This window comes from Chiloscyllium plagiosum, chromosome 35 (genome assembly GCF_004010195.1).
Source record: "Chiloscyllium plagiosum isolate BGI_BamShark_2017 chromosome 35, ASM401019v2, whole genome shotgun sequence".
NCBI classification, from domain to species: domain Eukaryota; kingdom Metazoa; phylum Chordata; class Chondrichthyes; order Orectolobiformes; family Hemiscylliidae; genus Chiloscyllium; species Chiloscyllium plagiosum.
The window spans coordinates 13472257-13484058 of record NC_057744.1 but is presented as its reverse complement, the minus strand read 5'-3'; positions in this window follow the sequence as shown (position 1 = coordinate 13484058).

Genomic DNA, 11802 nt, shown 5'->3' with positions numbered 1-11802 from the left:
GCCATAAACAAACACATAGATCTAGATACCACCTATTAACCCCTCAGAAAACGAACAGGAAATGACATCACCACAAACCCCAGGAACCCCATCCAGGACAAACATATAAATAGAAAGCAGGAGACAACAGCTTCATTTCACTTGGAGGTCACCACTGATGATGTTACCTAGCCAGGTAATGAAACGTCAGGATATCAAACCTACAGCTCAGCGAGCAAAGCTACACCCTAAACCTCAACCTGAGCTACAAATCTTCACAAACCCTGCATAATTCATTACATTTCTAACTACATGCCTGCCACTCCACTTCCCACTGGAGATCCACTACAATGGCAAACCCAGCCTCTCTTGAAGGACCATCATCTCAAAACAAGTTGGTCTAATTTCTGTGTGAAGCCTTGCTTTTACACCCCAAATGTACTGCAATGGATAGATTGAAGTCAATGCAATCGTGGATGTATTATCGATTTAAAAGACATCTTGTTTTAGTTATGGGAGTTCTACTGTCAAAACACCAAAATAGACTGAGTCCAATTTAGTGCTAATACACCAAAGCTTAAAAAGGTGTTGATAATCACTTTCATGCCTGGCTGTGAAGTCAGCTTGGAGAAACTGGTGGCGTAAACATTGGTAATTCAAGTAGATCACAATGGCCTAAAATACCTTTTACAATTTCTATTATTCCAGCCTGTGCACCATGCACATTAACCACGTGTTAGTTTTCACTCTTTATCTTTTTGCTCTTTGCTTAGAAGATCAATTTGCTTGAGAGCTTCCTCCCCCCATCCCCGGTGTAAACCACTTCCTTCCAATGAGCAACCTTTCTCTTTCTGTGAGAGTAATAACCTGTACAAAATATCTGTACATTATGTAAACATTTATATTAAGGGATTTCTCTGAGTGGACATTAAAGTGATTGATGTGGACTCATAAACAGCCAGTACTTCCAGAGAGTGACAAATAGTGATGAGTTCTCTCTTGATGCTGCAGTGTTTGTTTGCAGCCATTAGTTTTAATCAGACTGGTTTTAGTTCTCTGACATATTGAGCCACCTCCACGGAAAAATTAAACAAGTAATTGGAAGAAAGGAAGCCCAGAAAGCATTAGTAAAATAGTCTTGTTTTAAAATACTGTTGTCAATCAGTGTTGGCCCTGAAATCTGCTTGAACAAAAAGAAAAGAAAGTTTGCTGTATTATATCTGAACAGGCAAGCTAATGTGTATTCATGTTACCGCATGAATAATGCATTTTTCACTCTCCTACTTCGCATCCAAAGTGGACCGGTTCTGTCAGTGCTAATGAGTATCATAACCCTTTTTCTCTTTGTCATCACATAGCTTTTAGCAAAAAAAAAGCATTGTACATGTTTGACCACTTCTCAAGTCAGAAGGACACCTTGCTCTCAATCTCTGATTTACACAAGATAATACCGCCTCACCTTTCAGTGCCCTTCAGAGCACTGACTAGTTATTACCTTGGCTGAGAAGATAGCCTTGAAACTAAATTAAAATTAGTTTGAGTATGCTATGCAGACCCTCAAATCATGATGATTTTTCACAGAGGAATATAAATCAGCTATAGTGAGAACCTCATTATTTTTGAAAACAAACAGGAAACCCTGCGGGGCAGGATTGACCCTAATTTAACAATGATTGAAGCAGCTATAGGGTCAAAATTAACATTTGTTAGACTGCCAAGGGTGTTGTGATAATTATATTATCCAAAAGCATAGCAGAAAACTATACGTTGGAATAGAGACTTTATGTTTGGATAGTCTCAAAATTTTAAATTGAGTTCAAATTTATAATTTTGATTCTAAAATATTATTTACACACCTGGTAATAAATTCTCATCCTGCACTTAACTTGCCGCAGCCTAAACCCTTAGTGCCACTGATCCATTCATTCTCTTTTTTTTAACTTGTCTCTGTTACGTATTAGGTACCCAGACGCAGCTCTTCAATTAGCTCTGACCTTGTGTGCTTTATCCAAATGCTTTGTTATTTTCAGAGACTTTTTGCAGTTCTTCTTTGTTTTTGGTTAGATTTCAAAGGTTATCCAGGATGTCTGTCTGTTTGTATGTTCCCAGATCATCAAATCTTCTTTCAAAAAAGTCTGCCAAAAAGAAGTTTATTGTGGAGAATTGATGAAACATCCAGGTAAGATTATTCATAATAAATCTTGTAATTAAATATTTTTTAATGTCCAGTTTAAGCCACAATCTGTCAGAATGTTAGTTCTTCTGCTTTCCAAATGGGTGGAGACCAGGAAGATCTTTCTACTTGACCCATACTACATTATTAAACTTTGGGCATATCTTCCGATTGGGAAAGTGAACCATATACTTCAGTTAATTAGGAATGAGAATTTGCTTATGGGAGTGTTTGGGTAAAGCAGAGCATGAAGAAAGTTAGCTTCTAAAAGAATGAAGTGGGAATGATGCACATCATTTTCCCTTTGCTTCCTGAGTTCACTGCATGAAGGAGGTCTGACTCATAGTGCCACGACTCCTTCCACAGGGAGGGAAAGAAGATAGGTCCTGCATCTAGCAGCCTGGAATGGCAAAGGGGTTCAGTTCTTTTGGCACCAATCTGATTCAAACTGGCTGTCAATCATCTGCACATGCCACCTGCAAGGTGTCAACAATGCTTCAGCTACATTGATTTAGACTTGCAGGTTACAGTCTGGAGCAATGGTTAGTAAGGTTAGGAGCTTACTTTCCATCACAAATACTGTCATCAATGTGTAAATTAACCAAAAGTAAGAAAATATCATTGTACCTAATTAGCCTCCCTGTAAAAAATTGATGGTATCAGCCAAGAACTTTCAAAAGTTAATTGGAAGCAGATGTTCGCAGGTAAAGGGATGGCTGGAAAATGGAAGCCTTCAAAAATGAGATAATAAGAGTCCAAAGACATTATCTTCTTGGTAGGGTGAAGGGCAAGACTAGTAGGTGTAGGGAATACTTAATGACTCCAAAAATGGAGATTTTTGGTCAAGAATAAGAAAGAAGCATATATCAGGTACAGTTAGCAGTGATTGTGTGAATCCCTAGGAGAGTATAAAGGCTGTAGGTGTATACTCAAGAGAGAAATCAGGAGGACAAAAATGGGACATGAGATAGCTTTGGCAAATACCATTAAGGAGAATTCAAAGGGATTCTACAATTACTTTCAGGACAAAAGAGTAACTAGGGAGAGAACATGACTCCTTAAAGATCAGGGACCCCTTATGTGTGGAATCGCAGGAGATGGGGGAGATACTAAATGAATATTTTGCATCAGTGTTTACTGTGGAGAAAGGTATGGAAGATAGAGAACGTGGAGAAATAACTAGTGACATCCTGAAAAATGTCCATATTATAGAAGAGGAGGTGCTGGATGTCTTAAAATGCATAAAGGTGGATAAATCCCCAGGATCTGATCAGGTGTACCCTAGAACTCTCTGGGAAGCTAGAGAAGTGATTGCTGGGCCATTTGCTGAGATATTTACATCATTGATAGCACAAGTGAGCTACTAGAAGACTGGAGGTTGGCAAACATGGTGCCACTATTTAAGAAAAATGGTAAGGAAAAGCCAAGAATCTATAGACTAGTGAGCCTGACATCTGTAGTGAGCATGTGGTTGGAAGGAATCCTGAGGGACTGAATTCACATGTATTTGGAAAGGCAAGGGCTGATTAGGAATAGTCAACATGGCTTTTTGCATAGAAAATTGTGTCTCACTAACTTGATTGAGTTTTTTGAAGAATTAATGAAGAGGATTAATGAGGGCAGAGCAGTGGATGTAATTTACATGGACTTCAGTAAAGCATTCAACAAGGTTCCTGATGGTGGACTGGTTAACAAGGATTAGATGACATGGAATTTGGATATAGAACTGGCTCAAAGGTAGGAGACAGATGATGGTGGAAGAGGGTTGCCTTTCAGACTGGAGGCCCATTATCAGTGGTGTGCCACAATGATTGTTGTTGGGTCCACTACTTTTTGTCATTTATATAAATATTTTGGATGTGAACATAGGAGGTATAATTAGTAATTTTGCCAATGACACCAAAATTAGAGGTGTACTGGAGAGTGAAGAAGGTTATCTCAGAGTACAAGGGGATCTTGATCAGATAGGCCAATAGGCTGAGGAATGGCAGGTGGAGTTTAACTTAGATAAATGTGAAGTGCTGCATTTTGGAAATGCAAATCAAGGCAGCACTTTTACGCTTAATGATAAGGTACCGAGGAGTGATGTTGAACAAAGAGACCTTGGAGTGGAGTTTCACAGTTCCTTGAAAATGGAGCCCCAGATAGATAGGATAGTGAGGAAGGCATTTGACTTGCTTGCCTTTCATTGGTCAGTGCATTGAGTATAGGAGTTGGGAGGTCATGCTGCAGCTGTAAGGCCACTATTGGAATATGGCATGCAATTCTGAGCTCCCTGCTATAAAAAGGATGTTGTGAAACTTGAAAGGGTTCAGAAAAGATTGATAATGATGTTGCCAGGTTGGAGTATTTGAGCTGTAGGGAGAGGGTGAACAGGCTGGGGCTGTTTTCCCTGGAGGGTTGAAAGCTGAGGGGTGACCTATAGAGGTTTATAAAACCGTGAGGTGCATGAATAGGGTGAATAGACAAGGTCATTTCCCTGGGGTGGGAAATTCAAAAACTAGATGGCATAGGTTTAAGGTGAGAGAGGTAAAAGGGACCTAAATGGCAACTTTTTCACACAGAGGGTAATGTGTATGGAATGAGTACCAGAGGAAGTGGTGGAGGCTGGTACAATCAACATTTAAAAGGCATCTGGATGTGTATATGAATAGGAAAGGTTTATGGTGCTTTAGGCCATGCTGGCAAATGGGACTGGATTAATTTAGGGGATATCCAGTTGGCATGGATGAGTTGGACGGAAGAGTCTGTTTCCATGTTGTATAGCTTCATGAATCTAAATGTTTGCATTTGTATGTTATTTGCATTTTTGCCTAACACAGAAAGCTAAGTCGCATAATTGATGGGCAAGGGCTCTTGTGGTATGATGGTGGTGTCACTACCCCTGTGCCTGGAGACCTGGGTTCAAACCCCGCCTGCCCTAGAGGGATGCAATATCCTGAACAGCACATCCAATAACTTACAAGGAAAAAAATACTTAAAGCTAAAGGAAAATATCTCAATAATGGGTACATGTAGCATATCCCAATTCAACAGATTCTAGCCCAACATCTGATTAAGAACCACTTCATATAATGATATGCAAATTACATTTTTGCAAAAGTGTCAGTCTATTCAGGATAGTACACTTGATTGCAAGGTGATACATATTGGTGCTTGAAGCATATCCATGGCAGGTACATGTCCGTTAGCACTGTGGTCTCATTACTTAAAGTTTCACTCAATATGAAGTCATTATCAATAAGGCTGATGATTTTTTGGATGTGTCTTGAGAATCTTCAATTGTAAGTTAAAAATGTTATTGCAACTGAGTTTAGCTTGGTGGTGAGAACATAGCTGGAATGGTGTTCTCATTGGAATTGATCCCAGAAATAAGTTGAATTCATATTTTTAATTCATAAGCCTTAAAGTGGGTGTTAATAACAGCCAAAGTCCCAGAACATCTGGTTATACATAATCTACTTGCTGAGATTGCCAACACTTCACATACCTCCCCTATGTCAAATTAAAGGCTGCCCAATTGCAATATAATTTCCATTCAATTAAATTTGTTATGTATGCTATGCCCTCCTTATCTGGATATCACCATTCTGTCACATTGTTTTCAATAGCGCATAGCAATTATAAAGCTTTCTGCCACATGAGCATGCCTGCAGATGTTACTTGTGAGATGGTCTTTCTGTTAATTTTTAAATAGGATGTGAGCATCGCTGGCAAGACCGGTCTTAATTGCCCTTGAGAAAGTGGTGGTGAACCACTTCTTAGAATTGATGCAGTCTATCTGGTGCAAGTCTATCTGGTGTAATCTGATGTTAAAAATAGAGTTCCAGGAATTTGTTTCAATGACAGTGAAGGAACGCAGTATATTTTGAAGTCAGGATGGTTTGAACGGGAACTTGTGATGATACAAAGTTGAATCTTATGGGAGCAGAACTCTTCCAGCCAAGTGGAGAATATTCCACCTCTTAAGTATGGTGGAAAGCTGGAATACTACTGTGTTGTGTCAGGTTAAAAAAATGTTTAATAGGATCCTTGTAGTGAATTGAAGATAAATATCAAATACACATAGACAAGAAAGGTTCTGGACAGATCTGGTCAAAATTAAACACCTTGATTGGAATGTGATAAGTAAAACAATGATACGGCGTCCATGAATTTGCATGATTGAATGATGGAATTTTGATATTGATTAGTGATGGTTAGTATGTTTGATTGTTTCTTACCTATAGAATAGGTATATGAACAGGCCACGTTTGTGTTTTTGGGAGGGAGTGGGTAATGTTGCTGCCTGTATAGGCAAAGGAAAGGATTGCACATGTAATTAGTTTAACATATTCACCCCAGTATCCAGAGTGGGTAAAAGGTACATAACCAATATTAGGTAGAGCTTTCAAAGACTTTGATATTACAAATCCCATACCTGCACTTCTATCAATCTTAGGGAAAACTGCTTTCTCCTAACTCCTAAAGGCAATGCTCTGAACAATTGATGATATATATCATTTTAAAAAGTCAGGTTGAGAGCAGGAATATTACATTGCTGCTAATTCACTATATAAATTTCAACCTTTATTGTGTGTGGTATGATTGTTTATACTTTATGCAGAGAATAAATGTATTTTTGGGAGTCATCGAAATTTTGATTGAAAGAAGATTTTTGACTTTGTGGACTTAATACAGAGTTTTATTGAATTTCTTTATCAAGATATTGTCAAGTCCCTGTTGAGCCATTGAGTGCAAGGTCAGTGATTTATTTTCTTGATTTGTAATCACATAATAGTCCAGCATATCAGTTCTTTGAAATAATTTTGTTTCATGCATGTTTGTTTTTACCACAATGACAATGACTGCAGATGCTGGAAACCAGATTCTGGATTAGTGGTGCTGGAAGAGCACAGCAGTTCAGGCAGCATTCAAGGAGCAGCGAGATCGACGTTTTGGGCAAAAGCCCTTCATCAGGAATAAAGGCAGAGAGCCTGAAGCGTGCAGTATTGTACTCTATGCTACCTTCTCCCCACTCTCACCCTCCTCCAGCTTATCACTTCACGCCTCACCCTCCTCCAGCTTATCACTCCACGCTTCAGGCTGTCTGTCTTTATTCCTGATGAAGGGCTTTTGCCCGAAACGTCAATTTCACTGCTCCTTGGATGTTTGTCATTGTGCCCAGTGAACATATATTACTTCACTAACTTTTGAGATAAAACATTTATTCAATGTGGGTCCTTTGAAATTGGCCAATTTTTAAAAGAAAAGTCATTGAACTGCAAAGATGTCTGTTGAAGGTCAGATCACTTAGCTTGTGTATTCAAAACAACATTGCTGTCTCAGAGGGGCAAAAATATTTCACTCTAAGAGGATGATGTTCTCATCCTGAGAGCATCAAACGATATTCCTAAACTGAATGTTTTTTTTCTGAAAGCAGGACAGTGTTTGCCTAAAGCTCCTTAAAATGAATGTCTTTTAACAATAATCCTCCGTTAATCAACCTAAGACCACTACCATAATCAGAGAAGGAACAGAAGTTATGTTATATCAGACTTTGAAATCTTTAATTGCTAACTTCAAAAAGTAAGACACAGCATCAGCAGAAAGAAAAGTAATACCTATTCCTTAAGAATTAGAAGCTTTAAATATCATAAGATCTCCAAAACTATTTTTTTTCAGATCCAGCAATACAAGAAACTGCCCTCCTGGTAGCAAGACAACAAGTAACTGATTTTGCAACCTGCTGAAAACTCACCTCTTTGAGTGAATCCTGAAACAACATTGATATATGACTTTGACTGGCGCATTCATTTGATTTGCACATCATCAGGTATGCAACATGTGTTTTCCAGACCAAAACAATTTACATGAATTATTAACTAGTCATTTTGCTTAAAAACAATAAAACAAAGTGCAAATTCTCTTCTATTGTACTTCCCTTGAGTGCATTTGTATTTTCTGACTGTGTAGGTGAGCACACTAGAATTAGATTTTGGGTTGAAGGCATAAATAAACAGTTTTCTGTCTTATGTAAAGCCTTAACAAAGCTTCATACTTGCTGTCCAAATTGCCCATGCATATAAGAGTTAAAAAGAGCACACAACTTCCTCTCAAAAGACTGGTGATTATTGACAGTTGGGAATGAACAGATGTTTCAGGAGTTCTCTTTTACTCTGCCTGTAATGTTGTTCATGCGGCAACAACGTGAGGTTTTTCTCTGTCACATGAAACTTTGTCTATTTCGTTTACAATGGCTACATCGCAAATTTGCCTAGTCTTTCCTTAAATTGAGACAGAGGCCATTTGGATTTCCAATACTCTATTGCACATAGTGCCACAACCCAGATGAAATGTAATACTGATTTGCCCATACTATCATGATCAAAAATTTTTGAACTGGTTAATTCTTATCATCCACTGTTTCAGTCGTGTCCATTTATCTGCAATGAGTTCCTCGTTTACCTCTTCAAAATAAAATTTTGTTTCTTAAGAAAGTAGCCTATAGATTGAAACACACCATTTGTACATTTGTTAGGTATTGGTTCTCATCCTAAGGATATTCTTTTCTGCAATGCCACCACTTCTCTTTACTCGGTCTGGTTCCAGTTCCTTCTACTTCCCACTGAAATGATAGAATCATTGAATCCCTACAGTGTGGAAACAGGTCATTAGGCCAAACAAGTCCAAACCAACTCTCCGAAGAGTATCCCACCCAGACCCATTCCTCTACCCTATTACTTTACATTTATCCCTGACTAATGCACCTAATCTACACATCCCTGAACACTATGGGCAATTTAGCATGGCTGATTCACCTAACGTGAACATCTTTGGATTGTGGGAGGAAACTGGAGCATCCAGAGGAAACCCATGCAGACACACAGGGAAAATGTGCAAACTCCACACAGACAGTCTCCTGAGGCTGGAATTGAACAGGCCCCTGGCACAGTGAGGCAGCCGTGGTAACTACTGAGCCACCGTGCTGAAATGTTTGGTCTGGAGCTGGTTTTTATGTTGCAATTTCATTTGTCACAAGCTTATTTATCTATACATTTCTTATGTTTTTTTTAAAAGAGCTGCAGCTTTCTCCAAGTTGGCTATCTCAGTAGGCCCTCTTCCTCTCATGGCCTTATTACTGACACCAAAAACACATCCATCATGAATCCATTGTTCCTTTGATTCCACAGGAATTAAATTAATCACAGGGTTACTCAACATTACAACTAGATCATCAGCCATTTCTACACTTGTGGTTTCAACAACAATAGCACTTTTTAATGCAATGAAATTTTCCAATATGTTTCACATGAAAGAAGGTGTGACGCATGAAGAAACATAAAGAAGTATTAGGTCAGATGACCAAAATGTGTTTAATGACATAACTCTTATAGAGTGTCTGAAAGTAGCAAATTGAGGTGGAGAGGTTCGGGAAGGACGTTCCATAGCCTGCGGTCAAAACATCTGAATGCTCTGATTCTGATGGTGGAATAATTATGGTTTGGAATGAACAGAATACAGAATTAGAAGAAGTGCAGAAGGGATTGCGAATTGGAGAATAGAGAGATAGGAAGGCTGTGGATTTTTTGAAAACAAAGTTTAGAATTTTAAAATGAAGATACTTCTTGGCCAGTCCACATCAGCAAGCACAGGGGCAGTAGGAGGATAGGGCATACTGTGAGGTAAAACATCAGCAGCAGTGGTTTTTTCAATTAAAGACATTTCCTCTGGTATTTACTCTTGGCTGGCAAAATTTTCAAATTTCTTCATAATATTCTGCGGTCTCGTCACATCATCTGTCTTCATATCCGACTTTTAAGTAGATCACACAAATTAATACATTCATTATCAATCATGAATGGAGTGTCTTATCCTTCTTCCACCTTCTTTGTAAGAACAGTAACAAAATTACAATGCCCACAGGTTTGGCTAAATCCCTTCCAGTTCTGTACTGATCATCAAGTTAGAAGTTGTACTTATTTTTGGTGTGCAGTTGCTTTGTGATTATATTTGGTCTATTTAGCTCAAATTAATCATTTTTTTCAGACTTGGATTGTTTACAAATCTTGCTTTCACTATATTTCATTGTCTGTTATTTCCAATGATTATGCTTCTTCATAAAATTTATATGAACAAATTTTAAGACAATTCAAAAGCAACAACACATGAAGTGCATTACCAATAAATTATTTTCAGCACTGTGAGTTCATTAGCATTCAGATATGCCTTACTTTATTTATAAGTTACATCTACACTTTATTTCGTCCGTTCTCTGGTCTGCATAATCTGTGAAGCTGAATAAGGGCTCCAGCCTCTTGCTGTACAATGGTGAGATGACCTAAACACCTTGACCTTTCTTCACTGAACCTTTATGGTGGATGCCCCAACTTTCATGCATCACTCAACGTACAGTTCTGAAACTTGGAATGTATCAGTTTGTAACAACCAGTTACAGACAATTGCTTGCACAGGAAGCCAACAAGGTTCTGGCAGACCAAACAACATCTTTCTCAGAGAAAATGGCCTTCAGCACTGGCTGCTTGTCCTCTCAGTGTGCACCTCAGGAACAACCCATGTAGAAGTATCCTTTTCAAAAGCACATTCTAAGCAGAGGGGGTCTTTTCCCTGCCACAGTGACCCTGAGGGCAGCATGCAGTGACACTGAGATTCCAAGTGTGCATGAAAGATGTAGTTTCCTACTGTTAGCTGTCATCTTATTTCTGACCACCTGATACACACAGCAGGCGCAGTTAGGTTTTGTGGAGATTGTTGTATCTGTCTACTGTCCTGATCACATTGAAAACAATGGGTGGTGGAGGAAAGAATGACCCTGTTGACAGTTCCTTTTCTGAGAGTTATTTATGCTTCACTGATAGCTAATAACATAATGAACTCAGGTTCATTACAGTGTAGTTAACATTCTTGTGACTTTTCAATTGCTGTTCTTTTACTTTATTCGGCTCATACTTTACCTGTCAGATCAGACTCGTTACTTCCCCCGGGTAATTGCATTTGGTGTCGCAGGTCATGAGGTGTTGAAAGTCACCTGTGGAACTGTATGCAGAATCCATAAAAGTAAAGATGAAAGAAAGAATTGCACGCTTTGATGTGAAAATGAAAGCTGCACATATTCTGTTGCTGAGTTGTGAGCAGTTCTAACTGTACATTGTTCCATTCTCACTTTGTTTTGTTCTGTGCAATACTGAATTTGACAAAGATCAAGGAATGTTTCCTCAACATGCATTTAACCAAGTAAATGCAAGGAGATTGGGCTGGTGCCAAGAAGATGGTTTCCTTCTAATAGTCTGTTAGCCAAGGTTGTAGAGGGAGTTAGAATCAAAATGGTTATAGCACTGAAGAGGCCTTTCAGCTCATTCAACCACATTGGTTCTCTTTAAATCAACTTAGTTTGCCCTATTCCACACCTATTCCCTTGTTCCCTCTGATTTATTTCCTCATTTAGATGCTCATCCAATTCCCTTTCAAAAAACACTTTAAATCTCCAACGAGGTTCTTAGCTCCTTGAAAGTGGAGTCGCAGGTGGATAGGAGAGTGAAGAAGGCGTTTGGTATGCTTTTCTTTGTTGGTCAAAGTATTGAGTACAGGAGTTGGGAGGTCATGTTGCGGCTATACAGGACATTGGTTAGGCCACTGTTGGAATATTGCAT